Source organism: Dama dama, chromosome 7, assembly GCF_033118175.1.
Source record: "Dama dama isolate Ldn47 chromosome 7, ASM3311817v1, whole genome shotgun sequence".
NCBI classification, from domain to species: Eukaryota; Metazoa; Chordata; class Mammalia; order Artiodactyla; family Cervidae; genus Dama; species Dama dama.
This window is the reverse complement of record NC_083687.1, coordinates 42778020-42798122: the sequence shown is the minus strand read 5'-3', so window position 1 is coordinate 42798122 and position 20103 is coordinate 42778020. Positions and strand designations below refer to the sequence as shown.

Below are 20103 nucleotides of genomic sequence, written 5' to 3'. Positions count from 1 at the left end.
TGGGGGATTGCTAGGCATGAATTGAAGTATCGGGTTCATGGGCTCTGTGGTACACCCAGCTTAAGGAGTTTGGTGTTTTCATCTTTTGCTTTCATAGTACTTTAAACTGCATCAGTCCCCAGATACCCCTTGAAAACATGCAATCAGAAACACTGTTTACACATGCAGAGACAAAGATGTGCATTGTTAATGGAGAGATTCAGGGGAATCCATGGTGTCATGTTGCTGTGGACATTGCTCCTGATTCTTGTCCTGTTACAAACACTGCAGAATACAGCTCTCTCCCAACCCTCTCCCTGCCTGGGGTTCTGGGTCAGTGAGATCTAGCTCTCCTGTGGAATTTTAATTATGCTTGTTTGAGCCTATGCTAACCTCCTGTTTGTGCAATGACCTGGTCTTGAACATATAAAAGACTAATGTCCCTGGGCAGGGGGTGTGCTTGGATATGCTATGTCCACACGTTCCTGCATCGCTGAAAGACTGGATTCGCAGATGGGTCTTCCATTTTAGCATTTAGCTGTCCTTTCTAGAAGACCAGTCTGTTTTTTCACTTCCACACCACAGAAACCACAAGTTATAAATTCTTTAAGTTAAAAAATTGATACAAAAGGACAATTTTTGTACATACTGGTTTTTCCAGTAGTCAAGTATGGATGTGAGAGTTGGACCAAAAAGAAGGCTGAGCATGGAAGAATTGATGCTTTTGGACTGTGGTGTTGGAGAAGACTCTTGAGAGTCCCTTGCACTGCAAAGAGATCAAACCAGTCAATCCTAAAGGAAATCAATCCTGAATAGTCATTGGAAGGACTGATGCTGAAGCTGAAACTGCAATACTTTGGCCGCCTGAATGTGAAGAGCCGACTCATTAGAAAAGACCCTGAAGCTGGGAAAGATTGAAGGCAGGGGGAGAAGGGGATGATAGATGGTGAGATGGTTGGATGACATCACCGACTCAGTGGACATGAGTTTGAGCAAGTTTTGGGAGACGGTGAAGGACAGGGAAGACTGGCATGCTGCAGTCCATGGGATCACAAAAAGTTGGGCACGGCTGAGTGACTGAACAACAACAAATATTCTCAACCTGAAGGCTGTCCCATTCCTCCCGTACCTCAAAGTCTACATGCTTGACCAGTAATAGTGACCCCTAGGCTGCTCTTCTGGCAAAATCTTCCCAAACCAGGTCTGGATACCTGTGGAGTTAAAGTATGGTCACTCTGTCCAGTTTCCCATTCTTTGACTGGTTTATAAAAATTAAATTGGAATTGAGTTGAGTGGAAATGAATTGAAATGTTTAGAATGATGGCAGATTCATACTTGGGGGAAAAACATGTATTCATTCATTTATTCATACAACAAAATTCTGCCATTGTGAAGCTCACGGCCAAGCAAATGTTTCTCAAAAAATATGCCCAAGGTTACAATGAGGATGGAGAAAGCACTGAAAAATCCAAAAATGAGGAGCCCAAACTTCCAAGTAAGAATGACAGTCTACCTTATTATGGCAATGGAGAGAGAACTATGTCGGAAACAATAAAAACTTACATCTAAAATTTAGCAATTTGAAAATTTTTTCAGTTTTATTTATGCATATTTCTACACAACCAAGGAATTTCAAAAAAGAGCTACATCAGAGGAATCTTGGGGAAATGCTTTAAAATAATGAGGCTTTTGAAAGCAAAGTACGTGTTACAGAACTGGCTATTCATTTTGCTTTTGGGTGGAATCATTTGCAGAAACACAGACCATCTGAGTTCATAAAACAAAAGCTTGCTTTCCAGCAGTATGGACTTTGAGCAGATTTCACTACTCAGTTCACATAAACTTAAAAGGAAACAAGTGAGGCTCAAGGCCCAACTTCGGGCTTTCCAAAGACAACCATTGGTGCTCAGAGATCTGAGATAGGAAAATGGAGTTCTCTAGCCTGAAGTACCAAGTGTGCTGTGACCTCTCCCTGCAGGGGAATGAGCTATTCCTTTGACCTCAGCCTGCCAGCTTGATATGGGACTTTGGCAGCAGTTACTGAATCCCGGCATCATCAAGAAGCCCAAAGGAACAACTGCTTATTCAGTGCAGGTGGCATAAAGACAGCTCAAAGGTCAGATAGGAGACCCACCCTGATACCCTGCTCATCGTCTCCAGTAGAATTTCCACAGCACTTAAGACAACATGCTTTCCCCTTTCTTGGTAGAAGCAATGTCAGAGTCTGCGGGCTTGAGATACTTGTACAATATGAGAAGAGGGAAGGGTGTCCCTGAACTAATAGTCTTAGAATATCAGGAAACTCAAGAACAGAAACCAGTGAAGCCCCAAAGGCCTGGGGGCATTTAGTTAGGGTATGGCAATCTCTCTGGCTCTTCATGTAAACTGTGAGCCACAGTTAATACACTGCCCTCTGTATAAATTAACAACATTTAGACTCAATAAATAAGGTCAGTAAATATTTGGTGAATGAAGGAATGATGAATTTTGTGTGATAGAAGCCAGTCAATTATTATAAGACCTCAGTGGGCATTCCAGGGAGTGTTTTGATCCATTCTCCTCCTCCAGCTCCAGAGGTAACAAATCTAAGAACTTAAGCTTAGCTTGAAGGACACAGGTGAAATGAACTGAAAATAAAGGCACAGGTCTAGGTCAGGCACAAAGTGAATAATCAGTGCAGCCACTGGTATGTGTTGGCCATAGCTTGGCAACCATTGTGGTTGGGCTCTTCTGAGAAGCAGGGATAAGTTGATGGTTAGACTCCTAGAGTCAAGAAACAGAAGGAAGAAGGAAGTTATGGTCCTTCTGCTCCACCCAACACATCTGCACTGCTTGCTCCTCAGACCATATGCCACTTCTCATCCCCATCTCTTTACTCTCACTGTCCCAGACTTGAAATGCCCTCACTTAAACCCTCTACCTGTTAAAATTCTACTCATGCTTTTTCTTGGAAATCCAAAAAGACGGGGTATGTGTATATGCAAAACTGATTCACTTTGTTATACAGCAGAAACTAACACGAGATTGTAAGGCAATTACACCCTAATTTTAAAAATTCATTTAAAAAATAGAAAATAAAAAGTGAAAAAGATAAAGACAAAACCCTAAAAAAAAAAAAAAAATAAGCCCCACGCCTGGCACAGGGAAAGACCCAGCTGTTGACAGACTCATTCAACTTTCCTCTAAGAATGTAATTTCTTGGACCCACTCATGTAATCAAGATGTCAGCAGTCTCCCTGCTCCCTCGGGTCTGATAACCTCATCAAACTCCTACTTATATGGCTTGAGATAACGCAAAACCCACCTCATAATGTCTGCAAATACTTGCATCCTCTTTCCTTCTGCCTCTCAGCCTCAACAGTCTCACCACCTCCAGGCCTGTGTGTGCGTGCTAAGTCGCTTCAGTCATGTCTGACTCTCTGCCACCCCATGGACCGCAGGCCCCCAGGCTTCCTTGGCCGTGGGATTCTCCAGGCAAGAATACTGGACTGAGTTGCCATGCCCTCCTCTAGGGTATCTTCCCGACCCAGGGATGAAACCCGAGTCTCCTGTGTCTCCTGCATTGGTAGGTGGGTTCTTTACCACTAGAGCCACCTCCAGGTCTGCTGACTCCTAAACAGCTTGCCAAGCTGTCTCTTCTCATTTTAGCAAGAAGTACAACCACAACAAGCAGCCCTGGTTGTTTTGCAGACGTCCTTCAGTCTCAGGACAGGGGCATCCTGGCAAGTCTGGGCTCCTCTACATGCCCCACACTCACTTTTCTCCTCCCCTGACCTTTCTGGAGTTATCAATAAATCCCTCCTCTTACCACCATGCCCATCCCAGATGCCTTGGGGCTCTCACCTACTATCTCAAAGAGCTTATTAAAGTATTTCTTCCAGACCTATACAGTGGTTTTATATGAAGAATTCTGAAGAGTATTCTCTCCATTCATTGCCTAACTGAATGCCATTGTATAGGACTATGATATAAGGCGCCTATTTGAGGTCTTCCGGTTTTCCACATTCTCAGAACCGGATCAATCAGTCTTGTATGCTTTTTTTCTTTTTTGCTCTTTCACTTCAGTATTCCTTGTTTCCAATTCTTAGCTCCTAGTTCTGATTTCTTTCATTCATTTACCTATCTGAGATAGATTTATTGAGACCCTACTATGCGCCATGGCGCTCTCTGGGCAAGAATACTGGAGTGAATTGCCATTTCCATCTCCAGGGGATCTTCCCAGATCAGGGATCAAAGCTGCATCCCCTGCATTGGCAGGTGGATTCTTTACCACTGAGCTGCCAACAGAAAGTGAAAGTGAAGTTACTCAGTCGTGTCCGACTCTTTGCGACCCCATGGACTGTAGCCCACCAGGCTCCTCTGTCCATGGGATTCTCCAGGCAAGAATACTGGAGTGGGTTGCCATTTCCTTCTCCAGGGAATCTTCCCAACCCAGGGATCAAACCCAGGGCAGGCGCTTTAACCTCTGAGCCACCAGGGAAGCCCGATAGCAGCTGGTTAAATCGATCATTTTGAAATTCAAAGACAGACATCTTCTGGTCCAGTATTTCTCAAAAGTGGTCTGTACACAGGTTAATCAGAATCACTTGGTCAGTATTGTAAAAATAAAGATTCCTGGGCCTCTCCCAGGTCTTCTTCAGCAAAGTCTTCAAGGCAGGATTCTGGGAATCTGCATTTTAAAGTTTCTAATTTTATCCTCCTCATGGCCTGCTTTTGGAATCACATTTCCAAGGCTGTCTCCAACTCAACAGAAGAATCCACCCAACACATTTCTGATGTGTAAGCAAGCAGCCTCATCCTAGGCACATGCAGAGATAGAGAATTTACAACTTCACAGAGAGGATTTTTTTGTGCGTGGGTTTTTGTTTTGTTTAATGGGATAACACTATTAGTTTCTTGCGTGCTAAGTGCTTCAACCGTGTCCAACTCTGTGCAACCCCATGGACTGTAGCCCTCCAGGCTCCTCTGTCCATGGAATTCTCTAGACAAGAATGCTGGAGTGGGTTGCCATGCCTTCCTCCAGGGGATCTTCCCCACCTAGGAATCAAACCCACATCTCTTAGGTCTCCTACATTGGCAGGCAGGTTCTTTACCACTAGCTCCACCTGGGAAGCCTTTAATCTTTCTTATCAGTCACAAATTCAATATCCTTCCCTCTATCAGAAAGACAATCCGTAGAAGATCAAATCCAGAGACCACAAATATATAAACATTAATAGTATGGAGTATAAGTTAAAATAACATTTTATTTTATACCCATCAGAATGGCAAAAATTAAAAAGAGCAATAGTGTTTATTGTTGGTAGAGATGAAGGGAGAAGAGTATTCTTTTATATTCTTGGTGAAAATGTGCAGTTATACAGACCTTTTGGAAAACCTTCTGGCCACATCTGTTAAAGTTAAAAACACATATGCACTTTGACTTGGTAATCTCACTTCTGACAATCTATCCCACAGAAATTTTAAAAAAAACAAAAACTTACGTACAAGAAAAATGTCAGGTTTTGGCAAAAGCAGGGAACAAGCAAAACTATCATATACTCCTGGTGGAAATGTAAACTGATACAGCCACCTTGAAAACCTGTTTGTCCCTGTCTTCTAAATCTCAAGATATGTATGCCTTGTGAAGTATTCATACCACCCTTGGTATATGCCCACCGGAAATGTTTACATATGTTCACCAGAACAAGTGTAGAATGTTGACCACAGCACTGTGCATACTGGAAGCTACACAAACAGTCACGAAGAGTAGAATGGACAGATGAATTGTCATATCCATTTACTGATACACTGTACAGGAATAAGAATGAACACATTATAACACCAAACATCAGTGTGGGTGAATCTCACAAAGGAAGCCAGGTATGACAGAGTCGTGAAAACCCTACGATATTGTAGGGTTATTATTCCCATTTACAGATGAAGAAAGATTAAGTGACTCACCCAGAGTCACAATGCTGGCATATGGTGGAATTTCTGAAGCTAGAAAAAGCAAAATGGTAGAAATTTTCAGTGACAGTAGAGAGAACCACACAGAGAACTCTCTATCAATATTTAGTCACAAACCAAAACTCTTTGGAAATGAATGTTCTATAAGGTGCAAAACCATCTGACAATGTTACCATCCAGTCAGTGTTCAAATATCGTCTCACAAGACTAATAATAAGTTAATATTTGTGGAGCACTAACTGACCAGGAGTCAGCCACAGGTCTGAGCCCTTTACCTACCTTTTCATTAAGCAACCCAACCACACACGAGCAAGTACTCCTGATCGTCTGCATCCTGTTGATCAGCAACAAATTCCGGGCCTTGTCTTCTCTAGCCCATGCTCTTCCCTGTGACTTCATGGAAATCGCATGTGCTCTGAAGTGGGTGATCTGGGTCTGGAAGAAGTCCCAGGTTTTTACCAGCTGTGGGACCTAAAATACGTTATTCAGCTTCCATGTAAAATTCTATAACAAGACCTTCATGGAGCTGTGAGGAACAGATGAGCTGAGGAGTGTAAATTAGGAGCTCACCAGCTGGCACTCTGAAGGCTCTCTGTAAAGGCTGATGTCCTTTGGAACGTGGAATACCCTTCCATTGCCGTATTCCACCCCTGATTTTTTTAAAAATTATTTTATATTAGACTGTAGTTGATTTACAATGTTGTGTTAGTTTCAGATGTACAGAAAAGAGATTCAGCTGTACATGTATGTATTCTTTATCAAATTCTTTTCCCATTTAGGTTATTACAGACTATTGAGTGAGTCCCTGTGCTATATAGTAGGTCCTTGTTGATTATGTATTTTATATACAGTAGTTTGTTAATCCCAAGCTCCTGTTTTGTTCCCCCACCTTTCCCTTTGGAGTAAGAAATGGCAACCCACTCCAGTATTCTTGCCTGGAAAATTCCATAGACAGGGGTGCCTGGCAGGCTACAGTCCATAAAGAGACTCACAAAGAGTCAGACACGACTGAACGACCGAGCATGCACACACCATTCCACTTGTTGTTGTTCAGTCACCCAGTCGTGTCTGACTCTGTGACCCCATGGACTCCAGCACTCCAAGCCTCCCTGTCCCTTCACCATCTCCCAAAGTTTGCCCAAGTTTGTATTCATTGCATCAGTGATGCTGTCCAGCCATCTCATCCTCTGACGCCCTCTTCTCCTTCTGCCCTCGATCTCTCCCCACATCAGAGATTTTTCCAATGAGTCATCTGTGTACATCAGATGACCAAAATACTGAAGCTTCAGCATCAGTCCTTCCAGTGAATATTCAGGGCTGGTCTCCATTTAGATTGACTGGTTTGATCTCCTTGCTGTCCAAGGGACTCTCCGGAGTCTTCTCCAGCACCGCAGTTGGAAGGCATCAATCCTTTGGCATTCTGCCTTCTTTACGGTCCAGTTCTCACAACCATTATTGACCACTGGGAAGACCATAGCCTTGACCATAGCCTTTGTCAGCAGAGTAATGTCTCTGCTTTTCATCACACTGTCTAGGTTTGTCATTGCTTTCCTGCCAAGAAGCAATTGTCTTCTGATTTCATGGCTGCAGTCACTGTCCACAGTGATTTTGGAGCCCAAGAAGAGGAAATCTGTTACTACTTCCACCTTTTCCCCTTCTATTTGCCATGCAGTAATGAGGCCAGATGCCATGATCTTAGTTTTTTTTTTTTTTTTTTATTTAGTCTTAAGCTGGCTCTTTCACTCTCCTCCTTAACCGTCATCAAGAGGTTCTTTAGTTCCTCTTCACTTTCTGCCATTAGAGTGGTATCATCTGCACATCTGAGGTTGTTGATGTTTCTCCCGCCTGTCTTGATTCTGAGTTGTAACTCATCCAGTCTGGCATTTCTCATGATGCACTCAGCATATAGGTTAAACACGCAGGGTGACAGCAGACAGCCTGTCATATTTCTTTCTGCATCTTGAACCAATCATTTGTTCCATACCGGGTTCTAACTGTCGCTTCTTGACTCTCATACAGGTGTCCCTTACCTTTCCCCTTAGGTAAACATAAATTTGTTATCTACGCTTCTGACTCTATTTCTGTTTTGTAAATAAGTTCATTTGTATCACTTTTTGACTCTGCATATAAGTGATATATGATATTTGTCTTTCTCTGTCTGACCTACTTCACGTAGTGTGAAAATCTCCAGGTCCATTCATGTTGCTGCAAATGGCATCACTTCATTCTTGTTAATGGCTGAGTAATATTCCATTGTGTATATATACCACATCTTCTTTATCCATTCATCTGTCAGTGGACATTTAGGTTGCTTCCATGTCTTGGCTATTGTAAACAGCATTACAATGAACACCTGGGTGCATGTATCCTTTTGAACTGTGGTTTTCTCTAGATATATGCCCAGGAGTGCGATTGCTGGATCATGTGGTAGCTCTATTTTTTGTTTTAAAGTTCATCTTGATGGGAAAAGCACCATTTTGTTTAATTTTGAAACCTATTGTAGTACAACTTTGCAGCACAAAGGTGCATATCCAAGTTCTGCAGATTTAATATTAACACTACTGTGTAGTAGACATTGAGCTATGTACTTGATATACATTATCTCATTTTTTAATGAATTAATTTTAAATATTTTATTCTGAAATAATTTTACATTTACAGAAGAATGTCAAGAATCATATCAAGAACTTTCCTATACCCTTCATCCAAGTTCTTGAGTTTTTACCAGTTTTCAATGTCTGCCACATTGGAGTGCTGTCTGTCCTACACTCCCCCTCCCTCTCTCTCTGCACACACACACACACATTAATCTTCTCTGAACAATTTGAGAGAACTCTGCAGACATCATGTCCCTTTACTAGTTCAGTGTGTATTTTCTGAGACCAAGGCAGCTATCAAATTCAGGAAATTTAATACTGATGTAATACTTTAATCTACCATATTATGTGAATTTCATTCATTGTCCTTATAGCCTGCAAAGCAATTTTGGGTACATTATCCAGTCCAACAGTACATTGATACTTTTTAGAATAGCTAAGACATCTGTATATTATTTTGAAAATATTTTGTTGTCATGAATTTATTTTTAGTGTGGGATTTTCATCAAGTTTCTTCAAAGATCAATTGACCGATTCCCCTTAAAGAGATCAGTCCAACCTCGAAAGGACCAGGTTTGTGAAGATAAATTTGCTTACCCATTCACTGAAGCATCCAGGGAAAAATAAATAAGTAAAAAACTCAGAGGGAAAGATTTGGAACTATCTGTTTGCTACGTGCCTGTGGGCCAAGGGGTGAAGGAAAACAAACCCATTTTCCACTTCTCTGTCAAAATCCTGGTATGTGGTAGACCCTCTGTTTTCACAATTAGCTGCAGAATCTTGACTGATGAATGGGTATTTTTTAACCCATTTCTGATCATTTCAAATTTAAAGATAGCAGCATAACTCCATTTAGTGGGCCACTGATTGAAGGGAAATTGCACTCAGCTGATGAATTTCCATGTTGCAAAATGGGTCATAGCAGCAGATGGCCTTCGAAGAAGCAAAAAATAACTTTGGAGTTGGTTGCTTTTTCTCCCAGCTTCCTTAATTGAACCCTGCTGCCTGGGACTGTAACTCCTCAAAGTAGGTCAGGGGAGTTTGGGGTGTTGGATAGTCAAAGGGAACTGTGAGTTGTCAAAGAATAATAATTTGATCTTAAATCACCATATGTTGAGATCTGAGTACAAAACTAATGCTAAGTGTCAGATCATAATTAATGTTTATTAAGTACTCACTATCATTGGCACTACTCTAACAACCACACGTGTATTGACTTGTTTAATCTGTAAACCTATGAGTAAGTCTGCATTTGACAAATGAGAAAACATATTTGGAAAGTACATTGGTCAGGTTCAAAATAAATGCTTTTCTCTTTTGTCGTATGAAATATTTCACTGGAGGACCAAGAGATCTATGTGCATGTGTGCTAAGTTGCTTCAGTTATCTCCGACTCTTTGCGACGCTATGGACTGTAGCCCACCAGGTTCCTCTATAGGATTCTCCAGGCAAGAATACTGGAGTGGGTTGCCATGCCCTCCTCCAGGGGATCTTCCTCACCCAAGAATCAAACCCGTGTCTCTTACATCTCCTGCATTGGCAGGTAGGTTCTTTGCCACTAGTGCCACCTGGGAAGCCCTATGTTTTTAAAATTGATACTACTGATATAATTTTATCTATGTTAAGCTCCAAAAAATCATATTTATACTGTGTTTTCTAAATACATTTCCCAGTTGAAAAACAGAAACAAAACAAAACCAGGGCACCTTGAAAAAAATGATTCATTCCGGGTCTGGTGCTGGAAATGTACAAGAACCTGGTATATCTTGTCGTACCAAAATACCAGAAACAGATCAAAGGCTACGTGGATTGTGTGAAAAAGACTCGGGAACTTTGTGCAAAAAGGGACAAATTTGAGCATCAGTAAGTGTGATCATTTTTAAAAATTTTAACACATAGTATATGTTTCTATAAACACATAAGTGTTAGTCACTCAGTTGTATCCAACTCTATGATCCCACAGACTATAGCCCACCAGGCTCCTCTGTCCATGGAATTCTCCAGGTAAGAATACTGAAGTGGGTAGCCATTTCCTTTTCCAGGGTATACAGTGGTTCATAATAATAAGAAAACAGTAACACACTGATAATTCTTTAATGGCTCATGGGAGCCAATACGATATTTTGAAAATTTAAAAGTAGAAAGAATCGGATTTTTTTTTCTTGCCCTGTCTATAGAAATTGCATCTCAATGTAACCAAGTATTTAACAAGAGGGTGTTTATTTATTTTTTTTTTTGGCTACTGTCTTATGTTTATTAATGTAATTAATGACATTCTGTGTTCTCAGGTACACATTATATTGTATCCACAGGTCCTCCTTAATACACCAAAGTATCATCAAGTATGTAAAAAATAAACAGGTCAGGCAATAAAGCAAAAATAAGCAGTAAAAACCACATGATAGCCACTTTTGTTTCCTTTAAAACAACGTTCTTAAACAACTGCTTGCTTTTGGCACACAGAACTAGAGAATGTATATTAGAACATCGGTACTCAGAACAATGATCTTCCTCAGCTGTTATTTGTCTAAGAAGCAATAAGCCATATAATTTACAAGGAGAAAGTGACTGAATCCTTCAGAAAACACAACCTGGCAGTTAATCTTCAAAGCAAAATAAGGAGGTGGCAGAAGCGTGATAGAGAAACCAGACTTCAGGTACATCATGTAAGGGAGTCCAGCTGCGCTTGTATGGTCTCTAGCTTGTTATAGAAATCAAACAATTCCTTGTGACTGAATTCCACAAGAACTTTCTGCAGGCTCTTCGAATCTTCATTGCTCACTCCGAGCTGTAGCACAGCTTGAGGAGATTTTAGTTTTGCTTCGGCAGAGTGAGCCATCTGAAGGTTAAGCTGCCATCCAACCGTCTCGAGCTTGTGGGGAGCAAGAATCCTCTGCCTGAATTTTTCAATTGTTTCTTGACCCATAGAAGACCAAGCACTGGCAAAAGCTTCTGCTTTGTCTTGTCTAAGATGAATGTTCTCCAACTGCTGCTGCAAAGCGGCCGGCTTCACGTTGTGATACACTGCCTGTTCTAAAATGAATGATATTGTTTCAAGAACTAGGTGAAGATCTTGTTTCTCTAGAGAAAATGCAACTTGAAGTTTTTCTTCCTCTTCTTCACTGAAACTACTTTCAGCCTTCAGGTGAAGTTTTTGAAGAATTCGGGTGAGCAGTCATGGAAATCTTCCTATATCTATTTCGTTTATCAGGGACACTGCTTTTTTCATGCTGGGGCTCTCCCGCAGGATCAGCGCTGCGGACGCCGCCATCCTTGAAGCTCCCGAGGGTGTTTATTTTTGCAGAAGTAATCTAGATAATCAATGAAGAAGGGATGATAGAAACATCACAAATTGAAACACCTAATGAATTAGTGTTTTTAGGCAATGGTCAACCATGGCTGAAAACATCAAAAAAGGAACATTGCATGTCTCTCAGTGGAAGTATTCCACCCACCTATATAAGAGTGTTGCCAAAGAAATCAAACCAGAATCTGTGTAAGCTGCTGTGTCTTATAGGAAATACAGAGGACAGAGGAATATACTAAGAGACACCATGGGGATGTCATCTGGACTAGGGAAAACTTAAGACAAAGGGGCCAGTTTTGTTTTTGTTTTTTTAAACAATAACAAAAGCAGAAGTATAAAGGTGGCACTAGTGGTAAAGAACCTGTCTCCCAATGCAGGAGATGTAAGAGACTTGGATTCAATCCTGGGTCAGGAAGATCGCCTGGAGGAGGGCATGGCAACCCACTCCAGTACTCTTATCTGGAGAGTCCCATGGACAGAGGGGCCTGGCGACTACAGTCCATGTGGTCACAAAGAGTTGGACATGACTGAAGTGACTTAGCACGCACACATGAAGTGTAAAGAGGGAGACTCTTTACTAAAATAGACTTAAACAATTATTAACCAATAGTAACATATGGACCTTTTGGGATCTTATTTCAGACAAACTGTAAAACAGAACACAACAAAACATGCTAAACATTGAAGTGTTAGAACTTTTCTAGACCGTCAGGAAAATAAGAACAGTGAAATTAAGGATTAGTGTTGTCATTTTCAGGGTGTGCTAATAATTGAAATTGTGTTTAAAAAAGAGATTCCTTGTCTTTAGAGATACATGCTGAAATGTTCTCAGATGAAATCATGTGTCTAGGATTTGCTTCAAAATAATCATGAGTGGTTGGGGAAATGAGTGGTGGTATGAAAAAGAAGGATAACTAATGACAAGTGCTGAGTTAGGTGATATGCACATGAAATTTATTATACTAGCCTCTTTGCTTTTGCATACAGTTGGACTACTACACATCAAAAGCATGTTTTTAAGTTGCCTCATACATCTAAAATTGAAAGCTTGTTGTTTATTTTGTTTTATGATAAAATGCAGCCATAACATTAAAAGATGTCGCTCCTTGGAAGGAAAGTTATGACAAACCTAGACAATGTATTAAAAAGCAGAGACATTACTTTGCTGACAAAGGTCCGTATAGTCAAAGCTATGGTTTTTCCAGTAGTCATGTCCAGGTGTGAAAGTTGGACCATAAAGAAGTCCAAGCGCTGAAGAATTCATGCTTTCAAATTGTAGTGCCGGAGGACTCTTGAGAGTTCCATGGACTGCAAGGTGATCAAACCAGTCAATTCTAAAAGAATCAACCCTGAATATTCATTGGAAGGACTGATACTGAAGCTGAAACTTCAATACTTTGGCTGCTTGATGCGAAGAGCTGACTCACTGAAGAAGACCCTGATGCTGGGAAAGACTGAAGGCAGAGGGAGAAAAGGGCGGCAGAGGATGAGATGGTTGGATGGCATCACCAACCTAATGGACAGAAATTTGAGCAAACTCCAGGAGGTAGTGGAAGACAGAGGAGCCTGACATGCTGCAGTCCATGGGGGTCACAAAGAATTGGACACAACTTAGCAACTGAACAGTGACACCACCAGCATGATATAATGCAATGTTTCTTAAAGTATATTCTTTGTAACATTAGTTCTGAAGATGTTAATAAATATCCTTCATGTAGTAGATTGTGCTGTTAGATTGTGTGCATGTGTTGTTAGTCACTCAGTCGTCTCCGACTCTTTGTGACCCCTTGGACTATAGCCTGCCAGGCTCCTCTGTCCATGGGATTCACCAGGCAAGAATTTTGGAGCGGGTTGCCCTTGCCTACTCCAGGGGATCTTCTCAACCCAGGGATCGAACCTGGGTCTCCTGCATTGCAGGCAGATTCTTCACCATCTGAGCAATTAGATTAGAAAATACCAAACTAAACAGATTTCTTAACTGCTCAGAATCTTAAAGATGTGAATGTAATTCTTCAAGAGGATATAATATGTAAAATTTCCTAACTTTACTTGGTCCGTATAAGTTTTTTATATCCTTTTATAGAGTTGTGTTCCACACAACGTATTTTAGTAAACTCTAGTGTGGTGGGCTGAACCATAGATGAGGAGTCATTCAGAACTCTGAAGTTGAGCTGTTAGGTGTAGACTTAGCATTAGCGTTCTGGAATGAGCACAAGACAGAGGTCAAGTCTAGAGTCAGAATAGTTATAGAGCTTCTGATTACTGCAACAGTATTTGTGCTGGCAATTATGGTTGTGGTCCTACTCCAGGCAATTTAAGGATCTCAAATTCCAGCAGTGCATAAAAATGAACAAAGCTTGCAGTACAAGCTTTCTTTCTCCTGTGAAAATCACCTTTGAAAGGAAAAATGGCAGCCCTGAGTGCTGTTTGGTGCTGTGAGCTTTGACCACTCCAAGGTTTTGCCTCTCAAGGCGAGATGTTTGCAAAGCTCAACTTCTCACTCTCCTCAGAGATTCCTCACTGTCCTGTCTTCAGGAATGACTAAAACAGTTTAATGAAACCTCATGTAAAGTGTCATGTAATTGTATTTTAAATTGATGTCGGCTTTTGTTGCTGTTTCTTGGGGTTTGTAGGTCTATATCTTTAGTGTTTGGGAGTCATGTACTCACAGGAGGTGCAATGGACTTCATAGTACCCCATCCACTCCTCATCCACACCAGTGTTCTTGGGAATTGACCCAACTCCAGACATCTAGGGCTTCCCTGATGACTTAGATGGTAAAGAATCTGCACGCGATGCAGGAGACATGGGTTTGATCCCAGGGTCAGAAAGATCCCCTGAAGAAAGAAATGGCTACCCACTCCAGTATTCTTGCCTTGAGAATTCCATGGACAGAGGAGCCTGGCAGACTACATCCAGGGGGTCGCAAAAGAGTCAGACACGACTGAATGACTTTCATTTTCCAGACATCTAAGTTAATTATAGGAAACCTATTTCCTATCTTCAAGTCTGGGATGGTTACGGGTCCAGAGATGGCAAGTGATCCACGTTGGCTTTATCAGATTTCAAGGAAGACCCTTTCTTCCATGATGACAAAGAGCCTCCTTTTCCCCCTATGGATGTGAATTATGAAGCTTGAGCCTCACATGCTGCTGACAGCCCTCCTCAAAAGGTGCCCAGCCATAGCGCAAAGCTGACTCTAGAACAGCGTTAAGAACAGGGGCCAGTAACAAGATCCTTTTAAACACCGTTGTTTGTCAGATGGATCCAAAAGCCTCCTCATACTTAAAGTAGTGAAAGCTAGAGTTGGGTTTGCAAACTGTAGTTGGCAAACTTCTTCCTATGAGATACTCTTGATAATTAGCTGAAGCAACCATATCCTTGCCATCACATAGAATTATAAGAATTTTTCATTTTTTTGTCCATCTCCTCTAATTTATATTTCCATGATTATTAGGGAGGCTGAAATTCCTTTCTGTATGTGTATTAGCCAGTTGGATTTCCCCTTCAGTGAACTGCTTAATTATATCATTTGCCTATGTTTCCACTGCATAGTTCTTCTTTTTCCGGTTGATTTTTTAAGTTATATATTATTTATATAATTCTTGGTATTTATTTGTATTCATTGCAAATACCCTCTCCCACTCAAAGTTTGTTTTGACCTTCGCTCTTGGTCTTTTACTGTGTAGAAATTTTTAATTTTAATGTAGTTGAACATATCTTTTTCTCTGTAGTTTGTGCTTGTCTGATACATTGCTTTAAAAAATCATTTTGTATTTATAGAACATAAAGATGTTCTTTTTCTTTCTTTTTTTCCCCCTTTGATTGTGCCTCAGGGCTTACAGGATCTTAGCTCCTCAACCAAGGATTAAACCCTAGCAATGAAAGCTTGGAGTCCTAACCACTGGACTGCCAGGGAATTCCCTTATTTTCTTAATAAAAATAAACTTTTGCTTGTTTACCATTATATATTTATTGCACCAGGGATCTATTTTATATTTAAAGTTGGATGGAGTCCCAAGTTTTTTTCTACATGGATTACCCATTTTTCCACAACCATTTATTTAATTTGTTGTTCAGTTGCTAAGTCATGTCTGACTCTTCTAGACACACTGGACTGCAGCACACACGCCAAGCTTCCCTGTCCTTCACTGATTCTCCCAGAGTTTGCTCAAACTCATGTCCATCGAGTTGGTGATGCTATCCAACCATCTATCCTCTGCATCAGGTGGCCAAAGTATTGGAGCTATTTATTCAATAGGCAATCCTTTTTCCCACTGATAGGTAACATTAACTCTGACAAATACATTTTCCACATAGGATTGTCTTTTGTTTCTCGGTTTCATTTCATTCTGTTTCATTAAACTATTCGAGTATACCTATACCTGTGTTACACAACCAAAATTAAATATCAGGGCTTCGCTGATAGCTTAGTTGGTAAAGAATCCACCTGCAATGCAGGAGATACTGGTTCAATTCCTGGGTTGGGAAAATCCACTGGAGAAGGGATAGGCTACCCATTCCACTATTCTTGGCCTTCCCTTGTGGCTCAGCTGGTAAAGAATCTACCTGCAATGTGAGATACCTGGATTTGATCCCTGGGTTGAGAAGTTACCCTGGAGAAGAGAAAGGCTACCCACTCCACTATTCTGTTCTGGAGAATTCCATGGACTACACAGTCCATGGGGTAGCAAAGAGTTGGACGTGACTGAGCAATTTTCACTTTCACACTGAACATCTGTATCTTGCTCTCTTACTTTTCTAAATTCATTTCAGTATCTGTCAAAACCATTCTGTTGGCATACAAAAGCCATCCTTGAGGACACTAAAAATTCACATCAATGGTACAGTTTAAAGAATAACAATAAAATGGGGACTTCCCTGGTGGTCCAGAGGTTACTATTCCATGCTTCCACTGCAGAGGGCACGGGGAATTCCTCTCAATTCCTGGTTGGGAAATTAAGATCCAGCATGCTGCAGTGCCAAAAAATAAAATTTAAAAAGAAAAAAAACAGTGCACCCATTCTTCCTAAGATTTATATATTGCTGAATTGAATCTTCATATTTTATTATTTCATATATATCTTTATGCATATGAAATGTACAAAGGCTAAAAGAACAGTGGTTTAACAATGATAGAAATGTATTTTCTCTCTCCTAACAGTTTCAGCTTTCCAGGTAAACCTGGAAGCTTCATGGTGTCAGGATAAGATGAATTCTGTGGTTTCTACCATCCTCAATTTGTGGCTTCTATCCCAGGCTCTCAGATACTGTATCCAGGTCTCACTGTTCAGCTCAATATTCTAGCCAACAAAAAGAATGAAATACACTCCTTTTGTTTAAATGGCATCACATGGTGGTAAAAACATTTCCCTTCGTGTACTCTCCTTCATTATTTCTTTCTTCTACTAGGAAAGCAATAACCAACTTCAGCTTTATTCTACTATTGTTTTCCTACCCTCTAGAGTTAAATCTTATTTTCAGTCTTTCTTGTTTTTTACTTAGTATATTTGTGTCTGCCGCTTAAATTACATCCCCAGTCCTTAAGATGCAGTAATTTCACTTTTTAAAAAACTCCCAGTATTTACAAATGTTTACTGATAATTTTTGTTTAAATTAATATCTATCTATAAAATTTTTAACTGATTCTTTTTCATACCTTCCCTGTTTATATTTGGCTAATTTTTAGAAATATGATCTCCTGTTCTAGTTCATGGATATAATTTCCTTATCTCTGTGAGTATTCCAGGCATAACATTTTCTATTCCTGATCAAGACAAGTATTAACTGCACAGAAATATGAAATGATGTTGTCATTGAAAACTCATAACATTGTTACTGTGAATTTTATCTCTACCACTATAGTAACACACTCTACTTAAAGCAAAGCATAACTGTTAGGAGCTCTTGATTCATTTGCTGCTATTTTAGGAAGCTTCCAGTAACAGACTCCTCAACACAAACCTATCAGTTTCAAACTGCTTGACTAGACATGTTTTTGCCAAACCCCTTTAATATAGATTATTGCTAGACCATTGGCTAGCTCTGCGGAGAGATCCCAAAGTACAGTTTGTCTGAAGGCAGTAGGCACTCGCAATGCATCTTCAATCAACCTGTATTTAACCAAGCCATCCCATGGCAGGAGAGAGCTGCCCTTGTTTCATTAGGAATAGCAAAGAAGTCTGAGTCATCTCAACCACTCATAGCAGGTTCTCCCTTGTGGCTTGACCATATGCCTTCTCTTCCTTTGACACACGGTGGCATCTCAAGAGCATACTAAATATGTCGTCTGAGATTTCTGTTTAGAGATGACAGTAGAAGTAAATGCCTCTGCCTGTCAAGTCTGATTCTGTCACAGGGCATCTCCTGCTGGGGTCTTTTGAATTCAGACTTTCCTCTCCCAGCTGTCCTCTCACATGCTTGCTTCAAATCGCCAGCTTCCAAAAAGCAATTTTGCAGATCATTTTACTCTGGGGTCCTCCCTTCCCTGGGTACTGATGAGGTCAGGACAGAATGAACACCCAGGTAATGTTACCACAGGAGGTTTCCCATAATCTTCTCTTTGCAATTTTTTCTATGTTTCCTTATTTTCATTTTTGGCACCTCGGCTTCCTTTGAGTTCCCCTACTATCTTCCTTTCCTAATTTTTTTGGCAAGCTTTCATTTCTTTATTTCAATTACAAAGAAAAAAAATTTCTAAATCCTCCTTAAAGTTCAGAGCTTCCTTGGTGGCTCAGCAGTCAAGAATCTACCTGCCAGTGCCGGAGACACAGAAGATGTGGGTCCAATCCTTGGGTCAGGAAGATTCCCTGGAGTAGGAAATGGAAACCTGCTCCAGTATTCTTGCCTGGACAATTCCACGGACAGAGGAGCCTGGTGGGCTTCAGTCCATGGGTTCACAAAAAGTCAGACATGACTGAGCAACTGAGTATGCACCCACTTAAATTAAAGCTCATTTCCAAAGATGCAGCTGTAGAACGACAGTTTTGCATCAGGAGACTTCAACCAATCTTTTCTATTTCCATAGAATAGCTTTAGGGAGTCTGTGTTTTTGTGTTCATGTAGAATTTTCTGGGAAGAAGGTCCATAAATTTTATTAGAATCTCAAAGTCAACTAGAACTAAAGAAACTTAAGGACTATTATTGTTGTCAAACTAGCTTTTTCCTGCAGCATCCTAGTAGTGAGAGGTGGAAAAAGCTCATAGGACCAGTTATTCTGGTTTACAATACACCTTGTCTTTGGTGGGTTCCTCTGTCAACCTCACCAGTAAAAATAATAGACATTTGAACCAGAAGTCTTGAGCTTTCTTAAATTTGATAACAAGGGGGGGAAAAAATAAGAGCAATGTCAAAGACTTAAGACTGAAAGATAATCCCTGTTCTGTTTCAACTGCAATAAAAACTCTTGCGTTTTGAATTAAGTGGTGAGATTTAGAAGAAGGGACAAGAGTGACAGAGCAGGGAAGAACTCTTTGAAAAGCTCATTTTGAATTGTTTAAAAATCCTAATTACAAATTTAAAGTATAATTGCAATCATTTCATTACATGTATTGTATACATTAAAGATACAAATGGTCACTCATAAAGGAAAGTGAGAGAGGTTAATGAAGATATTACAGTCCAATGTAATAACATTGATCAGTCTTAAACCTTCAGTATATTAACATAAAAGTTAGTTCCTTCTAAGAAACCTTTATTAAAGGAAGGTATTTCTTAAGTCATAAGACTCTTCTGCCATTAATTCTATGAAAGGTCAGCCTACTTTCCTCCCCAGTCATTAAGGCTCCTGTGGAGTAATATCTTCATTTTCCATTTCCTTGACTTTCTTGGTTTTTGGCTTCACCAGATGTCCTCACAGATCTGTTATTCTACTTCTGGCCTCTTGGCCTTGGTTACTGACCCCCCCTCAAGTCATCGTTACCAAGTATCTGATCATCTGGTGTCAATGAACTGGATGGAAACTGCACCCCACAGCAATGCAGGAAACATGCGTTCAATCCTGGCCAAGAAGATCCCCTGGAGGAGGGAATGGCAACCCACTCCTGTATTCGTGCCTGGAAAATCTCATGAACGGAGGAGCGTGGCGGGCTGCAGTCCATAGCATCGCAAAAAGTCAGACACGGCTGAGCACATACGCGCTTGGAGGCACATGAGCAGCTGTAGGCCAAGCACAGTCAGAGCCCAGATGTTTCTTCAGGGTCCGTTGCCTTGCTTGATTCTCTGCAGTCAACATTCCTTACTGTGAGCCTGGCTGGCTGCTCTCTCCCATCC

The 20103-nt window shown here is 40.7% G+C and overlaps 1 pseudogene; it reads right to left on the bottom strand.

Annotated features, from left to right (window-relative positions):
- Window positions 1–10767: 10767 nt before the first annotated feature.
- LOC133059193 (COMM domain-containing protein 10-like) lies at window positions 10768–11803 on the bottom strand (annotated as a pseudogene).
- Between the last annotated feature and the right edge of the window lie 8300 nt (window positions 11804–20103).